Below are 24,226 nucleotides of genomic sequence, written 5' to 3' on the forward strand. Positions count from 1 at the left end.
TGAGCTTTCTGCTAATCTGGTCAAGGTGGATTTGACTGATTGCTTTCAGAAATAAAAGTGATGTGGAATTCAACATCACATGATAAAAATACTCAACAAAATAAGAATGGAAGGAAACTACCTGAACATAATAAAAAGCATGTATGGAAACCCCATAGCAAACATCATATTCAATGGTAAAAGACTGAAAGATTTTCCCCCTAAGAACAGGAACAAGACAAGAATACCTGCTTTCATCATTTGTATTTAAGAGAGTACTGGAAGTGCTAGCCAGAACAATTAGGCAAGAAATAAAAGGCATCCAAATTAGAGAGAAAGAAGTAAAATTATCTGTTTACAGATGCTGTGATTTTATGTGTAGAAAACCCTAAAGACTACACACACACACACACACACACACACACACACACAAACCCTGTTAGAACTTGGGGCTCCTGGGTGGCTTAGTCAGTTAAGTGTCTGACTTTGGCTCAGGTCATGAGCTCATGGTTCATGAGTTTGAGCCCCATGGTTCATGAGATTCTCTCTCTATCCCTCTTTCTCTGTCCCTCCCCCACCCACGTTCACCCTCTCTCTCAGAATAAATATATAAACTACAAACAACATTTTTTAAAAAAACTAAAAAAAAAAAAAAAAAAAAAAGAACTATGGGGCGCCTGGGTGGCTCAGTTAGTTGACCATCTGACTTCGGCTCTGGTCATGATCTCATGGCTTATAGGTTTGAGCCCCATGTTGGGTTCTGTGCTGACAGCTCAGAGCCTAGAGCCTGCTTCAAATTCTGTGTCTTTCTCTCTCTCTCTCTGTCCCTCCCCCACTCAAAAATAAAAAAAACATTTAAAAAACCCTAATCCATCAATTCAGAAAAGCAGCAGGATACAAAATCAATATGCAAAAATCAGTTGTATATCTATATACATGAACAATAAACACTTTGATCAGGAAGCTACAGTTGAGCAATTTCATTTACAATACCACAAAAAAATACTTAGGAATTAACTTAACCAAGGAGATAAAAGACATGTATAATGAAAACTTCAAAACATTACAGAAAGAAATTAAAGAAAATATAAACAAATGGAAACACATCCCATGCTCATGGATTGGAAGACTTCATATTGTTATAATGTCATTACTGCCCAAAGCAGTCTACAGACTAAATGTAATCCCTTTCAAAACAATGATTTTTTTTTTTTTTTTTGCAGAAATAGAAAAACCCATCCTAAAATTCATAAAGAATCTCAAGGGACCCTGCATAGCCAAAACAATCTTGAAAAAGAACAACACCGGAAGACTCACACTTCCTTATTTTAAAAGTGACTACAGAGTTACAGTATTAGAAACAGTATGGTACAGCCATAAAGACAGACATATAGACTAATAGGATGAAGATAAAGCCCAGAAATAAACCCTCACATAGATGGTCAAATGACTCTTGACAAAGGTACCAAGACCATTCAATGAAGGACAGTCTTTTCAACAAATGGTACTGGGAAAACTAGATGCATGCAAAATAATAAAGTTGGACCCTTACCTAACACTTTATACAAAATTAACTCCAAATGCATTAAGAACCTGAATGTAAGACCTAATCATGACTCTGGATTTGGCAATGATTTCTTGACTATGACATCAAAGGCACAGGTAACACAAGAAAAAGTAGACAAATTGGATTTCATGACAATTCAAAAATTTTGTGGATCAAAAGACACAAGTTACAGAGTGAAAAGTCAACCCACAGAATGGGAAAAAATGTTTGCAGATCATGTATCTTATTGGTGATTAATATTCAGAATATATAGACAGCTCCTAACACCCAATAACAAAAAAATAAACAACACAATTCAAAAATAGGCAAAGACCTGAATAGATATTTCTCCAAAGAAGATATAGGAATGGCCACTATGCACATGAAAAGATGCACAACATCTCTAATTATTAGGGAAATGCGAATCAAAACTGCAACAATATACATAACCTCACATTGGCATGGCTACCAGAAATCAAGTGTTGGTAAAGATGTGGAGAAAATGGGGAACTTGCACACTGTCGGGGGAATGTAAATGGTAACACTGCTGTGGAAAACAATATGGCAGTTCCTCAAAAAATTAAAAATAGAACTGCTGTATATTTCAGTAATCCCACTTTTGGGTTATTATCCAAAAGAACTAGAAGTAGAGTCTCAAAGAGATATTTGTACACCCATGTTCACAGCAGCATTATTCACAGTAGGCAAAAGGTAGAAACAATCCAAGTGTCCACTGACGTATGAATGGAGAAGCAAATGGGATATGGACATACGACTATTTGGCCTTGGAAAGAAAGGATATTCTGCAATATGCTACAATATGGATGAGTCTTGTTCCATTATGCTAAGTAAAATAAGCCTGTCAGATAAAGACAAATATTGTATGATACCAGTTATATGAGGTATTTTAGAGTAGTTAAAATAAAAAAGACAAAGTGTGACAGTAGTTGCCAGGAGCTGGTGGGAGGGGAGAATGAGACGTTATTGTTTAATAGGTAGTTTCAGTTTTACAACATGAAAAGATATCTGTGGATGGATGGTGGTGATGCCTATACAAGATGAATATATTTGTACCACTTAACGACACTAAAAATGGTTAAGGTAGTAGGGGTGTCTGGGTGGCTCACTCAGTTAAGTGCCAACTTTGGCTCAGGTCATGATCTCACAGTTGGTGAGCTCAAGCCCTGCGTTGGGCTATATGCTGACAACTCAGAGTCTAGAGCCTGCTTTGGATCCTATGTCTCCCTTTCTCTTTGCCCCTCCCCTGCTCGTGCTCTCTCTTTCTAAAACAAAAAAATTAAAAATTTTTAAAAATGGTTAAGGCAGTAAATTTTATGTTACATGCAATTAATCTTTGACAAAGCAGGAAAGAATATCCAATGGAATAAAGACAGTCTCTTCAGCAAATGGGAAAACTGGACAGTGACATGCAGAAAAATGAATCTGGACCACTTTCTTATACCATACAAAAAAACTCAAAAATGCATGGAAGACCTAAACATAAGACAGGAAGCCATCAAAATCCTACAGGAGAAAGCAGGTAACAACTTCTTTGACCTTGGCCGCAGCAACTTCTTACTCAACACGTCTCTGAAGACAAGGGAAACAAAAGCAAAAATGAACTATTGGGACATAATCAAAATAAAAAGCTTCTGCACAGTGAAGGAAACAATCAGCAAAACTAAAAGACAACCGACAGAATGGGAGAAGATATTTGCAAACAACATATCAGATGAAGGGTTAGTATCCAAAATCTATAAAGAACTTATCAAACTCCCCACCCAAAAAACAAAGAATCCAGTGAAGAAATGGGCAAAAGACATGAATAGACACTTCTCCAAAGAAGACATCCAGATGGCCAACTGACACATGAAAAAATGCTCAATATCACTCATCATCTGGGAAATACAAATCAAAACCACAATGATACCACCTTACACCTGTCAGAATGGCTAACATTAACAACTCAGGCAACAACAGATGTTGGCAAGGATGTGGAGAAAGAGGATCTCTTTTCCACTGCTGGTGGGAATGCAAACTTGTGCAGCCACTCTGGAAAACAGTATGGCAGTTCCTCAAAAAATTAAAAATAGAACTACCCTACAACTCAGTAATTGCACTACTATATATTTATCCAAGGGATACAGGTATGCTGTTTCAAAGGGACACATGCACCCCCATGTTTATAGCAGCACTATCGACAATAGCCAAAGTATGGAAAGAGCCAAAATGTCCATCAATGGATGAATGGATAAAGAAGACGTGGTATGTATATATATATATATATATATATATATATACCACTATATATATATATATATATACCACTATATATATATATATATCACTATATATATATATATATACACAACACTATATATATATATATATATATATATACCACTATATATATATATATATATATATATATATATACACAATGGAGTATTACTCGGCAATCAAAAAGAATGAAATCTTGCCATTTGCAACTACGTGGATGGAACCAGAGGGTATTATGCTAAGTGAAATTAGTCAGAGAAAGACAAATATCATACAACTTCACTCACATGAGGACTTAAGAGATAAAACAGATGAACATAAGGGAAGAGAAACAAAAATAAAATAAAAACAGGGAAGGGGACAAAACATAAGAGACTCTTAAATATGGAGAACAAACAGAGGGTTGCTGGAGAGGTTGTGGAAGGGGGGATGGGCTAAATGGGTAAGGAGCTTAAAAATCTACTCCTGAAATCATTGTTGTACCATGTGCTAACTAACTTGGATATAAATCATAAAAAATAAATAAATTACAGAAAGTAAAAAAGAAATTATGTTACATATATTTTGTTACAATAAAAAAGTGATGTGCAATATGGAAGCTCAGGCTGGTGAGACAGGTCACAGAGCTGCCATTTATGAAGTGTCTGCTACCACACGTAAGTCTCATAATAACCTTGTGAGGTTGGTTAACATGAATGCTCCCGTATGGTAGATGAGGTGAGGACAGACAAGTCCAGGTGATGCTGAAGGTGCATGAGTAGTTTAGCAGGAAGCTGTCCCAGCAGGTTAATCATTATGCTTTTTTAATTTTCTGTATCTTATGTTTTGATATCTCTTGGGGACCTTTCAGTCCTGGAGAGACACTGCCCTTCCCAGGGTTAGCAACTTCCTGGGGACCACGAGTAGCTTGCCTAGGATACACATTTCATGTGCAGACTGGCAGACATGAGACCAAGACCCTTCTCTGACTCTTGCACACCAGTATCTCCCCAGCCCCAAATCCCCCTGGGCCAGAAATAGGACAACTGGAGACCATGTCTGAACTAGCCAAGCCTAACCTGTAAACCCAGCCCTGCCTTGCCTTTTCTGCCTAACCCCCAACAGAACCTCTGGCCTCAGCTTTCCCCTCTCTCCTGTCTTCTCCCACCTGGCCAATCCTGGCTTTCCCCTGTGGCTTTGTGTGGCCTTGTGTGTCCCCTTCTCTTGGGAAATATAAGTGATAAATTCTCTCAGTGGCATTGGCCTCTCCTGTTGGCACTTGGTCCTGCCCTTCATGAATTAAAATCCTGCAGGTGTAATTTTTTTTTAACTTAAAAGTTTATTTTGAGAGAGAGAGAGACAGAGAGACAGAAAGAACAAGTGGGAGAGGAACAGAGAGAGAGGGAGAGAGAGAGAGAATCCCAAGTAGGCTCTGCACTGCCAGCACAGAGCCCTATGCCAGGCTCAAACTCACAAACCATGAGATCATGACCTAAGCCCGAATCAAGAGTCAGACGCTTAACCAACTGAGCCACCCAGGCGCCCCTGCAGGTATAACTTTTGAACACACATCCAATAGGCAGAAACCAGAGGCCGCCTCTGGAGGTTCATCCTTCTAAAAAGGTCATTTCCTCCTCTAGGAAGTTCTTGTAATTATAGCTTCACCTAAATGTTCCCCCTGACTCTCCCCCCTCCCCTGAACATAGCTAGATTGTTATTTTGGAGTGGACTCTGCTGCCTTTCTACCTGTGAGCTTCCAAGGAAATGCTCTCCTTCATTTATACCTCATGGTGCTAGTGTCAGGTGGTTTGGGGACCCTTCTGCACAAAGCAATCACAGAAAGAACTTCATTAATTTACCCAAGGTCTCGCATTTGTAAATGTCTGTGCTGGGATTTGAACCTGGGTTCCAAATGTCAACTTTCCTGATGTTTACAAATCTCATCATCTACCCAAGACTTCTGACTTTTTTCAAAAAGTATATGACCATCTCTGTCCAGTGTTTCCCCATGAGGAGGATATGATACTGCTGAAATGTTGCTGTCACAGAAAGCAGCTGAATGACAATTCAGGGCAGCATGTAATTAGAGGCTATAAACAATGGTTATGACAAGAAAAATGACTGTTTTTTTACACTTTATTGACTTTGTTCTTCCCTGGAATGGACTTCCCTCCCCAGCACCTGGGCAATGCCTCTGGCCTTTTTGCTCTCCTACTAACACAGGACTATCCCTTCTTACTGTCTCTCCTGTGCCTTGGGAGTCTTTTTATTATAGAACCTATAATACAGTATTGAACTTAGTCATTTACATGGCTGTCTTTCTCTGCTAGACTGTAAGATATCTGAAAACAAGTCTGAAGTCATTCACCTTAGTCCCCAATAGGGTGTTCAGCCCACCATGGGCATTCAATGGTTAAGAAATCAAAGCCAAAACATGGAAGTAGGGCAAAGGATGCCTGCAAGTCTCTTCAGTGTCTTACTAGAGCATTATCTAACAGGCTCACCAAAGACTATTTCATTCTCTAAAAAACTATACCTTTGTCTGATTGACTATGTAGTAGTGATTAGGACTAAGACTCTTTGAAGTTGCAGGCTAACCTGTACATTTTTTGCCCAATAAGGATGCACGAGACTTCTATCTGGTAGAAGAGATAACCCCAAAGGTTATAGTTTTATTTCCCTGTGTAGACATTAACCTGTTTTGAATCTAATCTAGCCATCATATTCCAGCATCTGGCTTCAGTACCTATTCATTCTTTCAAACACTGAACCAGCTTTGTTATGCTGCTGACTCCCTCGTGAAGGAGTTAAATGAATCTTTGACATATGCTCTGTTAAAAAACAAATATTTTTAAAAATAACAAAAATTCAACTGAATAAATTTTAAAGATCTAACTGGCTTTATTAATCGACTCATGAATCTGGCAGTATCTGCTAGATGGGGTAGAGAGGAACCCCAAAGGGCTACAGAAAAAGGAAGATTTTTAAAGGTAGATAGGGAGTCGTAAAAAGGAAACTATTAGCAAAGAATGCATTGTTTTAGGCAAGGTTGCCCTCCCCCTAAGGGGAATGGAAGAGGTCTATCAGTAAACTTTCTAGAGCTGACCAGGAAATTCCCATGTTGACAGCCTAACGGTCACATTTCTGGGGGGTTGAAACTCTAGTTAGTTTGGCTATTAAGTCTTGGTTTACTGACCTGGGGCCTCAACCTAAGTGACACCATTTTGGGCCTGTGGCTTTCTTTTTAACAGTAGACTATACTTTTGCAAAGTGAAGTGAGGCATTCTTTAAATGTTTCCACTTATGCCTCAGATTTCAGGAACAAATATTTCTACTAAGTCTTAATATTCATTGGCAGAGAAAAGATAATGAGAGAATGTGACCCAATTAATTTATGTGGCCAATAAGCCAGAACCAGACAATGTAAGAAAATAACATATCAGGCTTGAGTTCATTAATTTTGGGATAAACTCAAGTTAAGTTTATCCCCCAAATGCAAGAATGGCTTAAGTCTGAAAAAATCTGCTAATGTTATTTACTGGAGTAACAGAATGAAAGATGATGAAGGAAAGAAAGGCAAGAAAAATGTAGTTTAAAATTTTTTTAAATATAATTTATTGTCAAATTGGCTAACATACAGTGTGTACAGTGGGCTCTTGGTTTTGGGGGTAGATTCCCATGGTTCATCACTTACGTGCAACACCCAGTGGTCATCCCAACAAGTGCCCTCTTCCATGCCCATCACCCATTTTCCCCTCTCCCCTCACCCCCCATCAATCTTCAGTTTGTTCTCTGTATTTAAGAGTCTCTTATGGTTTGCCTCCCTCCCTCCCTCTCTGTAACTATTTTTTCCCTTTCCCTTCCCCCACCGTCTTCTGTTAAGTTTCTCAAGTTCCACACATGAGTGAAAACATATGATATCTGTCTTTCTCTGACTGACTTATTTCACTTAGCATAATACCTTCCAGTTCCATCCACGTTGCTGCAAATGGCATGATTTCATTCTTTCTCATTGCCAAGTACTATTCCATTGTATATATAAACCACATCTTTATCCATTCATCAGTTGATGGACATTTAAGCTCTTTCCATAATTTGGCTATTGTTGAAAGTTCTGCTATAAACATTGGGGTACATGTGCCCCTATGCATCAGCACTCCTGTATCCTTAGGATAAATTTCTCGTAGTGCTAAGAAAAATATAGTTTAAGTGAAATTCCAGCTTGCAGCCCATTCATAGATGTCAGAGACCTGCAGCGTGTAACACTCCCCAAGACATTTATGGCTGCCTTAATGTTCACACTTTCTTAAAAAATAGAAGCAATCTTATCTTGATAATAGCTAAATCTTCAGGGTCCTGTGAGCCCCTGCTTTCAGCATCCAGAAATTCCTTGAAAAATAACATTATCTCCATCTCTCTCTCCCTCCACAAACTTAAAAGTATATGATGAGTAGCTCCTCACAACCCCAGTGCAGCTCTTTCTGCCATGGGTCCTGTCCCCGTGCTTTAATAAAATCACCTTTTTGCACCAAAGACATCTCAAGAATTCTTTCTTAGCTGTTTGCTCATGAATCCCACTTCAAATTTTGTCAAAAGAGACCAAACCAAATAGAATTATCCTATATGCAGGGCTAAGAAGATAAGTTTTTTTTTTTAAGTTAATTATTTATTTCTAAGAGAGAGATAGAGAGAGAGACATAGAATCTGAAGCAGGCTCCAGGCTCTGAGCTGTCAGCACAGAGCCTGATGTGGGGCTCAAACCCAAGGACTGTGAGATCATGACCAGAGCTGAAGTTGGACACTTAACCGACTGAGCCCCCCAGTTGTCCCTAGAAAGATAAGTTTTAACACACATTCATGATAAAAACACAACAAAAAGTAAACTCTTAAAAACTAGGACTAAAGAGAACTTCCTGATAATATCATGGGCTATCCAAAAGTGCTGGTTTTCACCATTTCTATGCAACTCCTGTACTACATCCCAGGACAGTATAAGAAGATCAGAAAAACAGGTAACAAGAATAAGAATTTAAAAAGGAAAAAAGATAATAAAAACCCATGGAAAATATAATTGCCTTCATAGAATATCCAGAAGAATCTGCAAATACAGTCTTAGGGGTTAATGAAAGCACTTAACAATGTTACTGGACAGTAAACCAATATAAAAAATCAGTTGCATTAATATACCCTAGTACCAAAAAAAAAGAAAGTCTGTTAGGAAATGTCATTTAAAAATAATCCATTTAGAGGCTCCTGGGTGGCTAAGTTGGTTGAGCATCTGACTTAATTTTGTTACAGAACCAGGCTGGAATGCTGGTGGAAAAACCAAGGGGCACTCGGAGATCTTGGTGGATTGGAGATTTATTTAACAGTGGCAGGCTCAGAGGAGACCGTTTCTCCAAAGATCTGAGTGCAGAATGCAAGTGAGAAGTGTAATTTATAGTTGTCAGCTTCCATATCTGTGGGGGTTTTCACGCGCTTGGCAAACAGGGCAAGAAGAACCCGGAAGAGGGGTCTCCAAGCTAGAGACCAGAACTTGTTTTAGTCCCGTCGGCCATCTTATGGTGTAAAACTTTATTTCCCAACAATTTCAGCTCAGGTCATGATCCCAGGGTCATGGGATTGGGCCTTGCATCAGACTCCATGCTGAGCATGGAGCCTGCTTAAGATTCTCACTTTCACCTCTGCCCCTCTCCCCTGCTCATGCTCTCTCTCTCTAAAATAAAATAATAATAATAGTTAAAAAAATAAAAACAATACATTTACAATAAAAATATGAAATACTTAAGAATGAATCCAATAAAGGAAATGAAAGATCTTTACAGAGGCAATTATAAACCTTTATTCAAGATGCCCTAAAAAACTTGATTCACAGATCCTGTGCAAAAGGCCATCAAGCACATGAAACTAGAACCACGAAGAGATATCACTGCACACCCACTAGAACTACAAAAATTCAGAAATCTGACAATACTGATGAGGGAGCATAAGGCAAACTGAGGGCAAAGCACAAGTCAGCACCCCCCCCTCCCCCAACCTCCTCAGGAATCTGTGTGACATCCCTCAGGCACTCCTGCCTGCCCAAGAACAAAGGAAAGGACAGAAAACAAATGGTTAAACTGATAGTCTCCATCAGTTTACAAATATCTTAGTAATATTACAAGAAAAAGAACAATCTTATCAATAGCCTCATCTCCAGGAACTCCCTACTGTCTTAATGTTATTGCTTTGCTGGAGGAAAAAACAACCTCAGCTTGACAATAGCAAGGCGTCCAGTATCCTAGGAGTCTTCTTTAGCATATGGAAATCGCTTTAAGAAACTTCCTCTTGACTTTACCTCCCCCAACTCCATAGTATGTAACCAGTCACTCTTCACAAGCCCAGTGCAGCTCTTCTTGCTCATAGGTCCTGTCCCTGTATTTTCATAAAATCACCTTTTTGCACCAAATACATCTTTAAGAATTCTTTCTTGGCTGTCAGCATCGGACCCCCATCATTCCAAAATCCCATCAATATCAAGTACAAAACAATTGCATTATTGCTAACTAAGAAACTCAACATTTACATGTGAGGACATATTCTAGAATGATCAGAGCAGCAACATTTGTATTAGTAAAAAAATTGGAAGCTATCTAAATACATATCAAAAAGAGTATGGGCAAATAACTTATGACATATCCATTACACAGAATTCTATATGGCAGTGAAAATACACTGGTCAAACATGGATGAATCTCATAAACACAATGTGAATTCAAAAAGTAACTTGCAGGGGCACCTGGGTGGCTCAGTTGGTTAAGCATTCTACTCTTGATTTCAGCTCAGGTCATGATCTCATGGTCTAGACCAGCTGCGTTGAAAGTGCAGAGACTGCTTGGGATTCTCTCTCTCTCTCTCTCTCTCTCTCTCTCTCTCCCCCCCCCACCCCCCCTGCCCCGGCCATCTCAAAACTAAATAAGTAAACTTTAAAAAAAAAGTAACCTGCAGATTTCATATAGAAAATTCTATACAAAATGATACTCTTTAGGTGAACTTTAAAAACATGCAAAATAACACCCACATAGCTTAGAGATATATACAGAGAAAAGTAAAGAGGTGTGTTGGGATGATAAGCATATAATTCAAGATATGTACTTAGGAAGAGGAGGGGGATGCAATCAGGGAGAGGAATACAGGAAATTCTAAACTTCATTGATACTATTTTCTTTCTTAAGCTGGCACATTGTGGTGATGTTTTTTATACTTTAGGACTTATTCAGAAGATATTTTTTTTAAGTTGCAACCAATAACCAGCAGGTGGCAGGGAAAGCTTGGTATTTGAAGAGTCTAAAAGGGAAAAACCCAGGTTCTTCCGTCCCCCTAATCACAGAAAAATAATGCTTCCTTTAAAGTCCTTGTGATCACATGTCACTCTCCAAATTAAAATGAAGTAGCCAAAACTTGTGTCTTCCTTTTCCATACACACTTGCATTCTGGTAGCCATTGTCCTTAATAGTTATACTGTGATCTTTCTTGCAAAACTTAACTTCACGGTGGGGCAACTCAGGCTTGTATTGAGTGCCACCTCTGCTGTGCTTTTGTGAACCGAGCTTGACCTGAAGGTCTGTGGTAGTAGAGGGTTAATACAGTGTTTCTCTCTCTCTCTCTCCCTTTCTCTAACACACACACACACACACACACACACACACACACACACAACTCGAGCGTGCAGGGCAAATTTTCAGTCATCCTGGGTTCTTGCCATCTCCCTCAGCTTAAGTGCAGACCATCATCCATACTGCTGACATCTGCTTTCCCACTCACTCCCAAGAAATTTTGTTTTTGTTTGGCCCCCAAATTCCACCAAAATTACACATTTACCTTACTTTTGTTATGCGGATGAACTAAGCAATGCACACTAGCTCAGCAAAAAGATCCATTTGCATATTTTCCTAAGTGGGCACTGCAATTCTCTACTTACAGATAGTGTTTTTCCTCTAGAGCAGAATTAGAAAATTCTAGGTCATAGTCTGAATCTGGCCAGCAGACATATTTTGTGGGGCCATAAGCTATTAAAAATGTTTCTTAAACAAAATTTAAAAAATAAAATGTTTTTTAATTTGTTAAAATTAAGGATCAAGAAAGGGGCACCTGGTGGGTTCAGTTGGTAGAACACGTGACTCTTGGTCTTGGAGTCGTGAGGGTTTTTTTTTAATTAAAAAAAATTTTTTTTAACGTTTTTATTTTTGAGACAGAGAGAGACAAAGCATGAACGGGGGAGGGTCAGAGAGAGAGGGAGACACAGAATCTGAAACAGGCTCCAGGCTCTGGGCTGTCAGCACAGAGCCCAATGCGGGGCTCGAACTCATGGACTGTGATATCATGACCTGAGTCGAAGTCGGATGCTTAACCGAGCCACCCAGGCGTCCCTGGAGTCATGAGTTTGAGCCCCAGATTGGACATACAGATTACCTGAACAAAGGAAAAAGAAGAAGGAGAAGGGGAGGAGGGGGAGGAGGAGAAGGTGAAGAAGAAAGAAACGAGAAATCACATATAATGGAAAGTTTGTGTTTCTTTTGAGAAATCAATCCCGGCAACGCCATTCCACGTGGCCACACGTGCTGGAGCCAAACAGGGCTGTGGCAGCCCGGCAGGGGGCAACTTCCCCCACCTGCCCTTTTACTCCTGGCCGATGCTTGTTGGGCTCTAAAGGTGTTTGAGTTGGCAGGTCTTGCTTAGAGCAACAGTCTTAAGCTGCAGCTTGCTTTTAGAATAGTAAATATTTTTTCGCCATCACCATACATTTCTGTGTATAGTATTCACCATACATGTGAATCTTTCTGGATAGAGGCTGGCAGTGGAGAAGCTGGATTTCATGTACACTGTCCACCATCTCCTATTTCTCCCGATTATCCACAATGAGAACAGCTTGAGAATATCAGACCAGTATTTGCAAACGCCTGCAGTTCTGTTGCCTTTTAAAAAATCTTATTTATGATACTGTTTCTTTGTTTTTGTTTTTTTTAAATATCAGAGACCAGTGTAATGCAGTTTTCTTCTTTTCTTAGCTATATCACCCATCGACTTCAAAAGTTTAGAAGATTTCCTATATATATATTTTTTTTCTTCTGAGAGACAGAGTGAATTTCCCATGACGATGTCATAAACTCATGAGTTTACTGGAAAGGGACATCATATTTATTTATTTATTTATTTTTATTATTTAAAAAAATTTTTTTTAATGTTTATTTATTTTTGAGAAGAGAGAGACAGAGCATGAGCAGGGGAGGAGAGAGAAAGAGGGAGACACAGAATCTGAAACAGGCTCCAGGCTCTGAGCTGTCAGTATAGAGCCTGACGAGGGGCTCGAACTCACAAACCACAAGATCATGACCTGAGCTGAAGTCGGACGCTCAACCGACTGAGCCACCCAGGTGCCCCAAGGGACATCATATTTAGAAATGTATTATTTTTTTTCACATACGCATAGCACATAAAAACTGATATTGTAGGAAATGTTATCAGTATAAAGCACATTTCTAAAAAAGTACTGAAGTATTTGCACTACTTATTTGTATATAATTTAAATGTAATCCACTGTGCACTCTCCTTTAAAAGGTGCTTGTGTAGTTTCTATATTTCTTCATTTTTCAAAAATTTGTGGCTCAGCAGCTTTGAAGTTAGAAGTGGTCAGTGAATTTTTGGATTTCTGCATTAGCAATAAACTCAAATAATGGTATAGATAAATATCTTTCTCAGAGACCCCCAGGTTCTTTTTCAAATATGCATCCAAATCTTGCCAAAATATGCATTTACAAACACACTTAAACAGCTTTTTTTTTTACGTTAATGTATGTATGTATGTATGTATGTATTTTAATTTATTTTTGAGAGAGAAAGAGAAAGCGTGCACAAGCAGGGGAGGGGCAGAGAGAACGAGGGACAGAGGATCTGAGGCAGGCTTTTCAGGCTTTGACTTTAAAATAGCAGAGAGCCAGATGTGGGGCTTGAACTCATGAACTATGAGATCATGATCTGAGCCAAAGGCAGACACTTAACTGACTGAACCATCCAGGTGCCCCTACTTATCTATTTTTGAGAGACAGAGTGAAGGACAGCAAGAGAGGGAGACAGAGAATCCCAAGCAGGCTCCACACTGTCAGTGCTGAGCCAGCCACGGGGCTTGAACCCACAAACCATGAGATAATGCCCTGAGCTGAAATCAAGAGACAAACGCTTAACCGAGTCACCCAAGCACCCCTCACTTAAACAGCTCCTAACAAGACATTTACGAGACAAAAAATGAAACCTCTTTAATTTCATACATTCTTTCTTAAACTACAAGGTTTTTGTAGCAGACAATTCAGAATTATGAGAACACATGCCTTCTCATGGTTTTTGCTTATTTTTTAGGCAACCAATACAACCGTGTCTTTTATTTTCTGATAAATTGTTGACTTTCTCTTAAAATTTCATATTAAGCCCAAACCTTATGATTATGACAAATTTTAATTTCAGACCCAAACTTCACTTGATAAAATTTGTGAGAGACTTTTAATGCCTTGCAGAACAGGGAGTATTCCAGATATGCACATATGTATATACACATAAGCCACATTAAACAAAACAGTCCAAACTTTTTGTCTAGTCTAATTTGGCCATCGTTATATAAATATGACCTTCAGGCTAGAATCCTTGAAGTAATTTGATTTTGTGTTTAGCTTGAGAGCTACCATAATCCTGTCTTTTAGCTCTTTGACATTTAAAATGCCTCTTTACACAGGAAGTCACTGTTACTGGTTAGCCTGGAAGGATTCAGGCAGGTAATCACAGTCTCTAAAACTTTCCTCACTCCATGATTCCAGGTCTTTTCTGAGTGGATAACCTTTATCATCTTGCCTTCACCATCTCATGGTTTTATACATAAAGATGATCTCTGTACATTGTATTTATGAAATAGATCATTTCCTCAGTCAACTAAACACCAACATTCACTACTAAAGGTGTAAAGAGTAAAAAATATGACCACTACCTTTAAAAGATCATTTTCTGGCTTGGGTAAGTGGTTTGGACTTTGGTATTTCCACTCCCTGATTAAGGCTCTTGTGGGTGTGGTTGATCTCAAACATCCATTCCACCCCAGATAATAAGGTTTGAGTTAGCGTTGACAATTCTTTCCTCTTAACCTGTGACTGGTTTAGGATTGAGTGTGTGACTTAGTTCTGACAGTTGAGATGAACAGGGGAAGTCTGGTGGAGCCTCTGGGGATTCTTCTCTCTTTGAAGAGTCACAGGAGACAAAGCTGTAGTTAAAATATGGTGGATTGAAAAATGCCTCTCATGCAACTGAAACTCCATTAAAATGCTAGGAATAAACACAGGGTAAAGATGTTGGAAGAAAAGGACAAAATTTTGGAAGCTAGAAGAGAGATAGATGAGTAATAATGGACTTCATGAACCCAAGAAAGCTGAAACCTAAGCCAGCAGTGGCAAAAGCCCTCGATTGATTGGCAGATCCCCAGAAAGGTCAGGAATTGGAAACACTGGATACTTATGAAATGAGAGATGCATATGACAAATACAGGAAGATATATGATAATAAACACTGGACCCCAGATCTCCTTTCTTCTTCCAAGCAAAGGGCTAGAGTTTCATTATCTTGAGATATTGAACCAAAGGGAGTCTGGCCCAAGGATGAGGCTGGGAGGAAGGTACCATGTTGAAAATAGGGAGATAAAGTGAAATTCTTCCCATTGAATGATGAGACCCCCCCCCCCCCCAAGGGCATAGTGAAGTGAGTGAGGCTCTTGCCTTGGACACAAAATTTAAGAGAGTATCAAAAAAATTCGATAGTCAAGTAATGTTTGTTTACATCAATCTACATGTTTATGATGCTCCTTGCTATTTCTTCTTTCCTCTCTAATCTAATATGATCTCTTTTCCTTCTTTTTTTTTTTTAAATGTTTATTTATTTTGAGAGAGAAAGAAAGAATGAGAGGAAGAGGGGCAGAGAGAGAGAGAGGGAGAGAGAGAATCCTGAACAGGCTCTGTGGCGTCATCCAAAGGCCAGATGGGGGGCTTGATTCCTCGAACTGTGTTATCATGTCTTGAGCTGAAATCAAAAGTTGGACACTTACACAACTAGGCCACCAAGGTGCCTCACTTTCCTTCTTTCTTAAGTACATCTTTTAGAAGGTATCACAGTGAGGGTCTCTTAGTTAACTCTTAGGTTGTATTATCTCTGTTGAAAATGTCTTTATTTCACCCCAGTTTTGAAAGACAGTGTTATAAGGCTCACAGTTGTAGGTTGACAATAGTTTTCTCTAAGCACTTTGAAGATACTATTCCGCCACCTTCTTACCTCCATTGTTGCTATAGATAAATTTATATTCAGTGTAAATATCATATCTTGGTATGTGATTTGTCTTCCTACCTGCTTTCTTTTGAGATTTTTTTTTTTTTTCCTATGGCATTCTGTATTTTTACTGCTCTGTGGATTTCATTGTAATTGTCCTGCTTGGTATTTATACCAATTTATAAATGTAATGTCTTTAATAAATTCTAGAAAACCCTTAGCCATTATTATCTCACCTGTCGTACCGACTCCTTTGTGATCCTAGCCTATCCTCTCTAATTAGATGTATCAATCTTAGACCTTCTTTCTCTTTCCTCCATGTCTCTTAATATCTTTTATATTTTCCATTTATTTGTCTCTGTGTTGCATTCTAAATAGTTTTTCAAACCACTATTTCATTATGTCTAATTTCAGTCTAAGCCATCTATTTAGTTTCTAATTTTAATTATGTTTTTCTTTTCTAGAAGTTCTATATGATTCTTTTTCATATCTGTCATTTGGTTATTTTGAGAGTCTCCTGTTCCTTTATCGTATTTATGATAACCATCTTTTATTTCTCTTTAAACATGTAAAATATATATTTCAGAATCTGTATCTGATAAACAATTTTTAACTAAATCTTTGCAAGCTTTATTCTGTAGTTTACTGTTTCTTTGGACTTCTACTCAGAGTGGCTTATTTTTTTATGCATCTATGATTTTTTAATAATGTTTTTTATTTATTTTTGAGAGAGAGACAGAGAGTGAACAGAGAAGAAGACATAGAATCTGAAGCAGGCTCCAGGCTCTGATCTGTCAGCACAGAGCCCGTGAAGGGTTGAATTCACAAACTGCGAGATCGTGCCCTGAGCTGAAGTCAGACGCTTAACCAACTGAACCACCCAGGCGCCCTTATGTGTCTGTGATTTTTTAAAAACGATTCCTCATATTATATAGAGTTTTATCTGTCTGAAGTTTTTGAGGATTGGGCTTCAAAGGGTGCATCCAAAAAAGATATGCTTTGCTTCTTTCAGGTACCTGCAGGGAAGGGGGCAGGTGCCAACCTGTGCACTCTGTACATTTTAAACTGGATTTTCCCCTTGGGGTTTCCTGTGTAACTGAAATAGGGTGAGCACCAGCCCTAAACTCATGGTGTGAGGGGGGTGGGGGCTCTACAGCTTTGTCTCCTCTCTGAAACCAGGGATCAACAGATGCTACCTTAGGGCAAATGTTTTCTTTATTGCTTCATTACCTGTTTGGCTGGCATACCTATCTGGATTTGGGGCCTCTAATGTTTTTCCTTTCCTTTCCTTTCCTTTCCTTTCCTTTCCTTTCCTTTCTTCTCTCACTCTTTCACTGACTTACATGATTTTCTCTTTCCTGCCATCTCATCCATGAATTAAAAAGATTTTGGGGGGGGGGCACCTGGGTGGCTCAGTTGAGTAAGCATCTGACTCTTGATTTTGGTTCAGGTCATGATCTCATGGTTCATGGGATCAAGCCCCCTGTAGGACTCTGCACTGACCACGTGGAGCCTGCTTGGGATTCTCTTTCTCCCCCTCTCTCTCTGTCTGTACCCCGCATGCACATATGCTTTCCTTCTCTCTCTCTCTCTCTCAAAATAAATAAACATTTAAAAAAAAAAATTTGGGGGGGGCACCTGGGTGGCTCAGTCGGTTAAGCCCCTGACTTTGGCTCAGGTCATGATCTCAAGGTTCATGGGTTCAGGTTCTGTGTTGACAGCTCAAAGCCTGGAGCCTGCTTGGGATTCTGTGTCTCCCTCACTCTCTTCCCCTCCCCCATTCATTCTCTGTCTCCATCTCTCTCTCAAAAATAAATAAACATTGAAAAAAAAATTTAAAAAGATTTTCTTTTGATATTTAAAAAATGTTTATTTATTTTTGAGAAAGAGATAATGGGGGGAGGGACAGAGAGAGAGTAAGACTGAGAATCCCAAGCAGGCTCCACACTGTTAGCACAGAGCCCAACATGGGGCTTGAACACATGAATCATGAGATCTTGACCTGTGTCTAAATCAAGAGTCCGATGCTCAACCAACTGAGCCGACCAGGTGCCCTTTTTTTTTTTTTTTTCTCCTGTATTTTTAAATCTCGTTTTAAGTGTTCTGTTCTCAAAAGCTTTCCGATACTTTTAGTGTATGTCATATTGCTGGAAATAAAAATTCTGAATTTCTACTGAATTCTAATCTGAACTTTCTACTTAGAAAATAGAAGTTTGGCCATTTAGAATACTTTTACCAAGCTGAGACAGTTAGGTTAGTGATCTATTTCTGGGCCATTTTTGAAAACAAGACTGTTACTAACTTGGGAGACCCATTGGCAAGGGAAGTGATATTAACAGTGCAAAGTTGATTCTTCTTTCTACCTAATCTTTTTCTCCAAAGGTCATCCCTGACTGTTTCTGGGAGGACATTGAGTAGACAATAGCTTCTAAATGTGTGAATTCCTCAGAGTTCCAGGGAGAAAATGGTCCTCCTCTGACTTGTAGCTATCCCACATCCCACACATATTAGTCATTAAAATGCTTCTCTCTGTAGATCAGTGTTTGAGAGAGGATAGTCTGAGAACTCTGACTTTATGTGTTGGGTAAAAATTAGAATCTCTGGGGATTTTCATTAATTAAAAAAAATCTCCCCCTCAAAAAATATCTCCAGATAATTCTTATATACTTGAAAGTTTGAGAATCTTCTAGATTTTATGGTACATGAGGGTAAGGATTATTACTATTTATCCCAGTAACCTCTCCCTCTCCCCAATGCCATACATATATTATATACTCTATGGACACTTTTAAAGGAAAAGAGAACATTAAGTGTATACTAACAGAACATATAACAATATAATCGGCTGAGCCATACAAAATTAGGCTCAAAAACAGATCAAAACAGCCGAATTCATTTGGTGTAACCTCATATTTGTTAGGGAAAGTGAAAAATGGCCTTGTCAATCATTTCAATTGAACTATAAGATATCAGATAAATTAACCTGCTTAGTTTCGAACTCTCTAGAGAGCACACGGAAACTATATAATTCAAGTCTTAGGTTATAAATTCCTGAAGTCCAAACAAAAATGTAAAAACTGTAGTAGCGTATGTATTTGCAGTAGATTCTAAAATTTTTCTTGTAAGTCATGAGAGCATTGGACTCGAAAAGAACACAGGGTTTTAAAGTCTTAAGATGTCTTAAGAGAATTAGTTTAATGCATTTCAATCCTTTTCAATTCCTTGAAATATGCTAGAGAAAATACTTATAAATTATTGAAAACAAAAATCTGATACATCAAAACACTACAAAGTGGAAGTTAATGCTCTCAGAATACAGTTTCCATCATGTGAATCCCATATTCAAACTTTCCAGTGGTTTCGTATTACCCAAAGACTAAATCTGTCAGCTTACCATTCAAGTTCCTCCAAAATCTAGCTCCGAGCTCTCCATCCAATGGCATCATCACTCCTCAGTTGAGTAGCCAAATTGATCTACTAACCATCTCCAGATACCCTGCTTTCTCACTTCTTTTTTCCCCCTGCCCTGACTGCTCCCCTTAGTTCATCTCATTTAAATGAATGCTTTCTTGCTTTCTTTCAAGGCACCTCTCTGCACCTTCTAATATTAGGCTAGTTTTTAAATTAAAACATTGGTGGGGTGCCTGGGTGGCTCAGTCAGTTAAGTGTCTGACATCGGTTCAGGTCATGATCAGACAGTTTGTGAGTTTGAGCCCCACGTCAGGCTCTGTACTGACAGCCTACTTGTCTCCCTCTCTCTCCGCTCCTCCCCCATTCTTGCTCTCTCTCTCTCAAAACTAAAAAATAAAAAACATTAAAAATAATAATTAAAAAAATGAAAACATTGCCCACAGTAGGCTACCACTGCTCATGTTGCTATATTTCGTTGAGTACAACTAAGAGCTGGGGCCTTGAGTTCCTCTGGTCCTTTCACCTCCTTTGAAGGAAGAAGTTGTGGCCCAGAGAGGTAAAATCAGGGTCTTACTGTGCACAGGGCACAGGTGTTGGGGGAGGCAGAGCCATGTCTCTTGACACAGCCATGGTTGCCTCTGGCACACTGTTTTCTGCTTTGCCATGGGGCTCTAGGCAAAGCTCTAGGCAACAGTACACTTCCCTTTCCACAAGTTTGACTTTCTTTCTCCTCCCCTTGTAACTTTATGAGTAACAGCACGTAGAGTGAGCCACCCCAGTGGCCCCTGTGAGGAGTGCCTCACTCCTCTCTCCTCATTCCCTTCTTTCACTCGCTGCTTCTGGATATTGGAGCTTCCTGGTGCCAACATTCTCCCCAGCAATTCACATCCATAGGTAAGTCTTCGGGCCTCTGCCTTTTTAGTTTGAGGAAGAGGGAGGTGTTCTGGTGTGGGGGCTCCAGGAGAGAGGGTGCATTGAGAGTGCAGGGTTTAGCTAGTGGAAACTGTATCCTAGCTGAGGGCCCAGAGGGCACCCTTAACGTCATGTTTATAAAAGTCCAGGTAAGGCTTTGGGCACAAACAGCCTCATGATTTGTGGGGTTGGCGATTCTTTGTGGTTCTTCCCTGCCCAGATCCTCTCTCCCATCCCCCATTCCTCATCTCTACCTCTCAGACCTTAGGGAGGCTTTGATGTTGGGAAGACAGCCATGCTCTGCAAAGTAGCAAGAAGGCCTGGGGGCAGAGGCAAGCCTCATGGAGGCCAGAGGCCTGGGCAGCAGCCTGAATAGCAAGGCATCTTTGGGAAGGGGCTGCATGCTGCAGAACTGGTGTGATCAGCACCTTAGGGTTGATATGATCCTTGTTATATTCAGACTGAAACCTGAGCCACATGACTCCCATCCACTGTTAGCCTTACCTCTCTGACCCTAGAAAAAGAGAAAACTGATACAACATTTTGACATCTTCAAGAAAGGGAAGTTTGGAGCATTATCTTGGAATTTTTAGTTTGCTTTTTTGTGGACAGAGAATGTTCCATATGGTAGATTCTTTGTTACTTTGTGAGACTTTTTCTGGTCCTAATAAGAGGTCAATTTTTGTAAATATTCCATGGCTACTTGAAAACATAAATGTGTATTTTCTACAGCTATGTTTTAGCATCTATCCTTGTGCCCAAAGCATAGTAGGACTTAAGTAAACACCTATGTTGAATGAGCTTTTCCATACAAAACACAGTGCTTGTATAGCAACTTCAGAATATCTCTAACATTTCTGTTTTACAACCTATGCATTTGTGGGGACACGTATGTCCTAGAAACGTCTAACTCTATAATATCACAGAAGCACACCGTAGATGGACCGTGTGGAAATCCCGTAGCTCACTGGAGGAGCTCCTCACGTGTGTACCACTGCCCACCTGCGTCAGGATCAACTACAGAGCTTTTTAAAAATGCGGTTGCCAGGTCCCGGACCCGGTGAATCAGGATTTCTGGGGACGTCCCCCAGAATCTGATCTTTGGTTTTTTTTTTGTTGTTGTTGTTGTTTTATTTTTGTTTTGTTTTGTTTTTAGTGTTTGTTTACTTATCTTAAGCGAGACAGAGAGAGCAGGGGAGGGGAAAAGAGAGAGAGAGAGGGAGAGAGAGAATCACAAGCAGTCTCGTCGCTGTCAGCACAGAGCCCCATGCAGCTCAGGGGTTCAGTCTTATGAACCATGAGCTCATGACCCAAACAAAATCAAGAGTTGGACGCCCAACCTACTGGTCTTTTAAGATTGCCTCCTACCCTTGATTCTGATGCACACTAGCATTTGAACTACTAATCAGGAAAATCAGGACTTTTCAGAATGTCTTCTGTGAAAGAACAAGGAATCTCCCACTCTATACAAAAGCAGTCATACTTTCTGGGCCTCCCCACTGGTCCGCAAAGTCCGTTGTACACGTCAGAGCACTGTTCTCTGGAAAATGAAAATGAATGTGTATTTGCCCCTATAGCACTTCAGTAGCTGCTATTACATACACTTTCTAATTAAATCTTCACCACAATCCCGTGAGATTCTGTGGTGGGTTGAATAGTGCCCCCCCCACCCCGGGCAAAAAATATATGTGTCTGTGCCCTAACCCCTGGTAGCTGTAAATGTTACCCTCTTTGAAAAAGGGGCTTTGCAGATGTAACTTAGTTAAGGATCTTGAGATGGGTTCATCCTGGATTACCCAATAGGACCGTAGTTGAAGGCCTCCAGAAGGAGCGTGGTCCTGCTGACACCTTGATTCTGACTTCTAGCCTCTAGAACTGCAAGAGAGTAACCTTCCGTTGCATTAAGCCAACAACTTTGTGGTCATTTGTTAGAACAGCCCTCAGAAATGGATACAAATTGGCATTGTTATTCCTATTTACCACCATAGAGCTGGGTCTACTGTAAGTGTGATAAATTTTGTTACAATTCTATTACTGCTGGGTTCTGGGACGATGGTAACCTTGAATTGATTTTTCCTTTTAGGGGATTTATGATTTAAGCACATTCCGTTCTAAGTTGAAGAACCCAGAGATAATTGCTGCCCATTTAGTGAAGAGGAAAGCCTGGAGGGAAGTTACAGAATTCCCAAAGGTCTGTGTAGGAATCATTCTGGCTGGAAGAGTGTGGCCCATCATGCCCTTCACCAGTAAGTGCTTGGCCTATCGACCTTCACAGCACAGCCAGCAACAGCACCCCCGAAGATGTGATGTGGCTGCCATCACCCACACTCCCAGGTTTGGGAACTTGCCTGATGTCAGCTTGTGACTTAAGTGGGGGCAATCTCTGGTCTTTCATTTCTGTTTGGCATTACGTGCTCCACTACAACTCCCTTTATATATTAACTTTGGCTTATGTGAAGGATCCATGGAGAATGCAAATGAAGTTAGTGCTAACCATGGTCCATTTCAATAACAACCCTCTAAAAATATATTGAACTTATAAGGTATTCATAGATCTAAAAGAACTTGAATATAGCTTTAAGGTGAAAGCGTAACTGTAGATTCAGACAGACTGAGATTGGAATCCTAACTCAGCCATTGGACCTTTAAGCAAGGACCTGCTTGAGTGTCAGTGTCTTCACCTATGACATTGAATCTCACTTCCTAGAGTTACTGTGGATTAAAAGAGAGAATGTAAAGGGCTTACTTAGCCTGCTGATTGGCATGTAGGCTGCTAAGAAGGATCCATCAATGCTATGCACGATCTTAGCATTTCAACCCAGTTTCAACTTTCTTTCACTGCTTTACCCCACCCTAGGTTCTAAGGCTTTCCTCTTTAAAAAAAAATTCAGGTGGACAAAACATAGGTATCGTAAGGATTAATTCGAGTCTCTCTTATGAGCTATTTATTAAATGTTTCTTCGTGGTCTAAAATTAGCATCTAATCTGAATACTTACCTTACTGCTGTTTTATTTTTCCTGTGTGGGAAATGTCAAGTGAGGTGGATGTGAAATACTACTGACTAGGATATTGAACATGTGACAGTTTTAATGACAGTAGTTAAAAAAAAAAACAACCGGCATATGGGATCATTAAATTATTGATGATGTTTTGCTGCAATGGATTTATAAATAATACATGTTTAAAGTGTTATTTCCTTTACATTTCTTTAGGGACAACTGAAGAGTCTTCTCGTTTTGAGTTTAAAGCGAACTGACAGTTGGAGAAAGGTCAACAAAATGTTCATCCGTGTAGTTTCTATGCCATAAACCCTTCAGACTTCAAATAAGCACATAACAACCAATTTTATAGAGTTTTATCAAATAGTCGCCCTTGTTTTTATAATGAACGAAGCAATGACTTTAATTTAACAACTGGGGGGGGGTGCTTAAAAAATATTAATAATTAAAAGTTTCATATTAAGCAGTATCACTGTTTGGGTTTTTTCTCAGAAAAACTTCCAAATTGAAGTTAGCGTCTACGTATAAAAATGAAAAAGGGACTAGGGGCGCTTGGGTGGCTCAGTGGGTTAAGCGTCCAACTCTGGATCTCAGCTCAGGTCTTGATCTCAGGATTGTGAGGTCAAGCCCTGAGTTGGGCTTTGTGCCCCACTTCCCTCCCGAATAAAGGGAACCCAACAATTAGTCTCTGAAGCTTATCAATTTCCTTACACATTAGCTCTTTAGAATGTTATTTTATAAAGGGAGGATGTGGAGTTACTGGGAACAGAAAGTGGGAAAACCATA

The 24,226-nt window shown here is 39.6% G+C and overlaps 1 long non-coding RNA gene across 1 annotated transcript; it reads left to right on the forward strand.

Moving 5' to 3' along the window:
• The first annotated feature begins 20,320 nt into the window (after positions 1-20,320).
• On the forward strand, positions 20,321-23,888 carry LOC122237622. Its single transcript, XR_006216207.1, has 3 exons — positions 20,321-20,422; positions 22,524-22,774; positions 23,654-23,888. It is a non-coding gene; the product is annotated as an uncharacterized LOC122237622 (long non-coding RNA).
• Positions 23,889-24,226: the final 338 nt, after the last annotated feature.

The sequence above is a fragment of the Panthera tigris genome, chromosome B1, assembly GCF_018350195.1.
Source record: "Panthera tigris isolate Pti1 chromosome B1, P.tigris_Pti1_mat1.1, whole genome shotgun sequence".
Classification (NCBI taxonomy): Eukaryota; Metazoa; Chordata; class Mammalia; order Carnivora; family Felidae; genus Panthera; species Panthera tigris.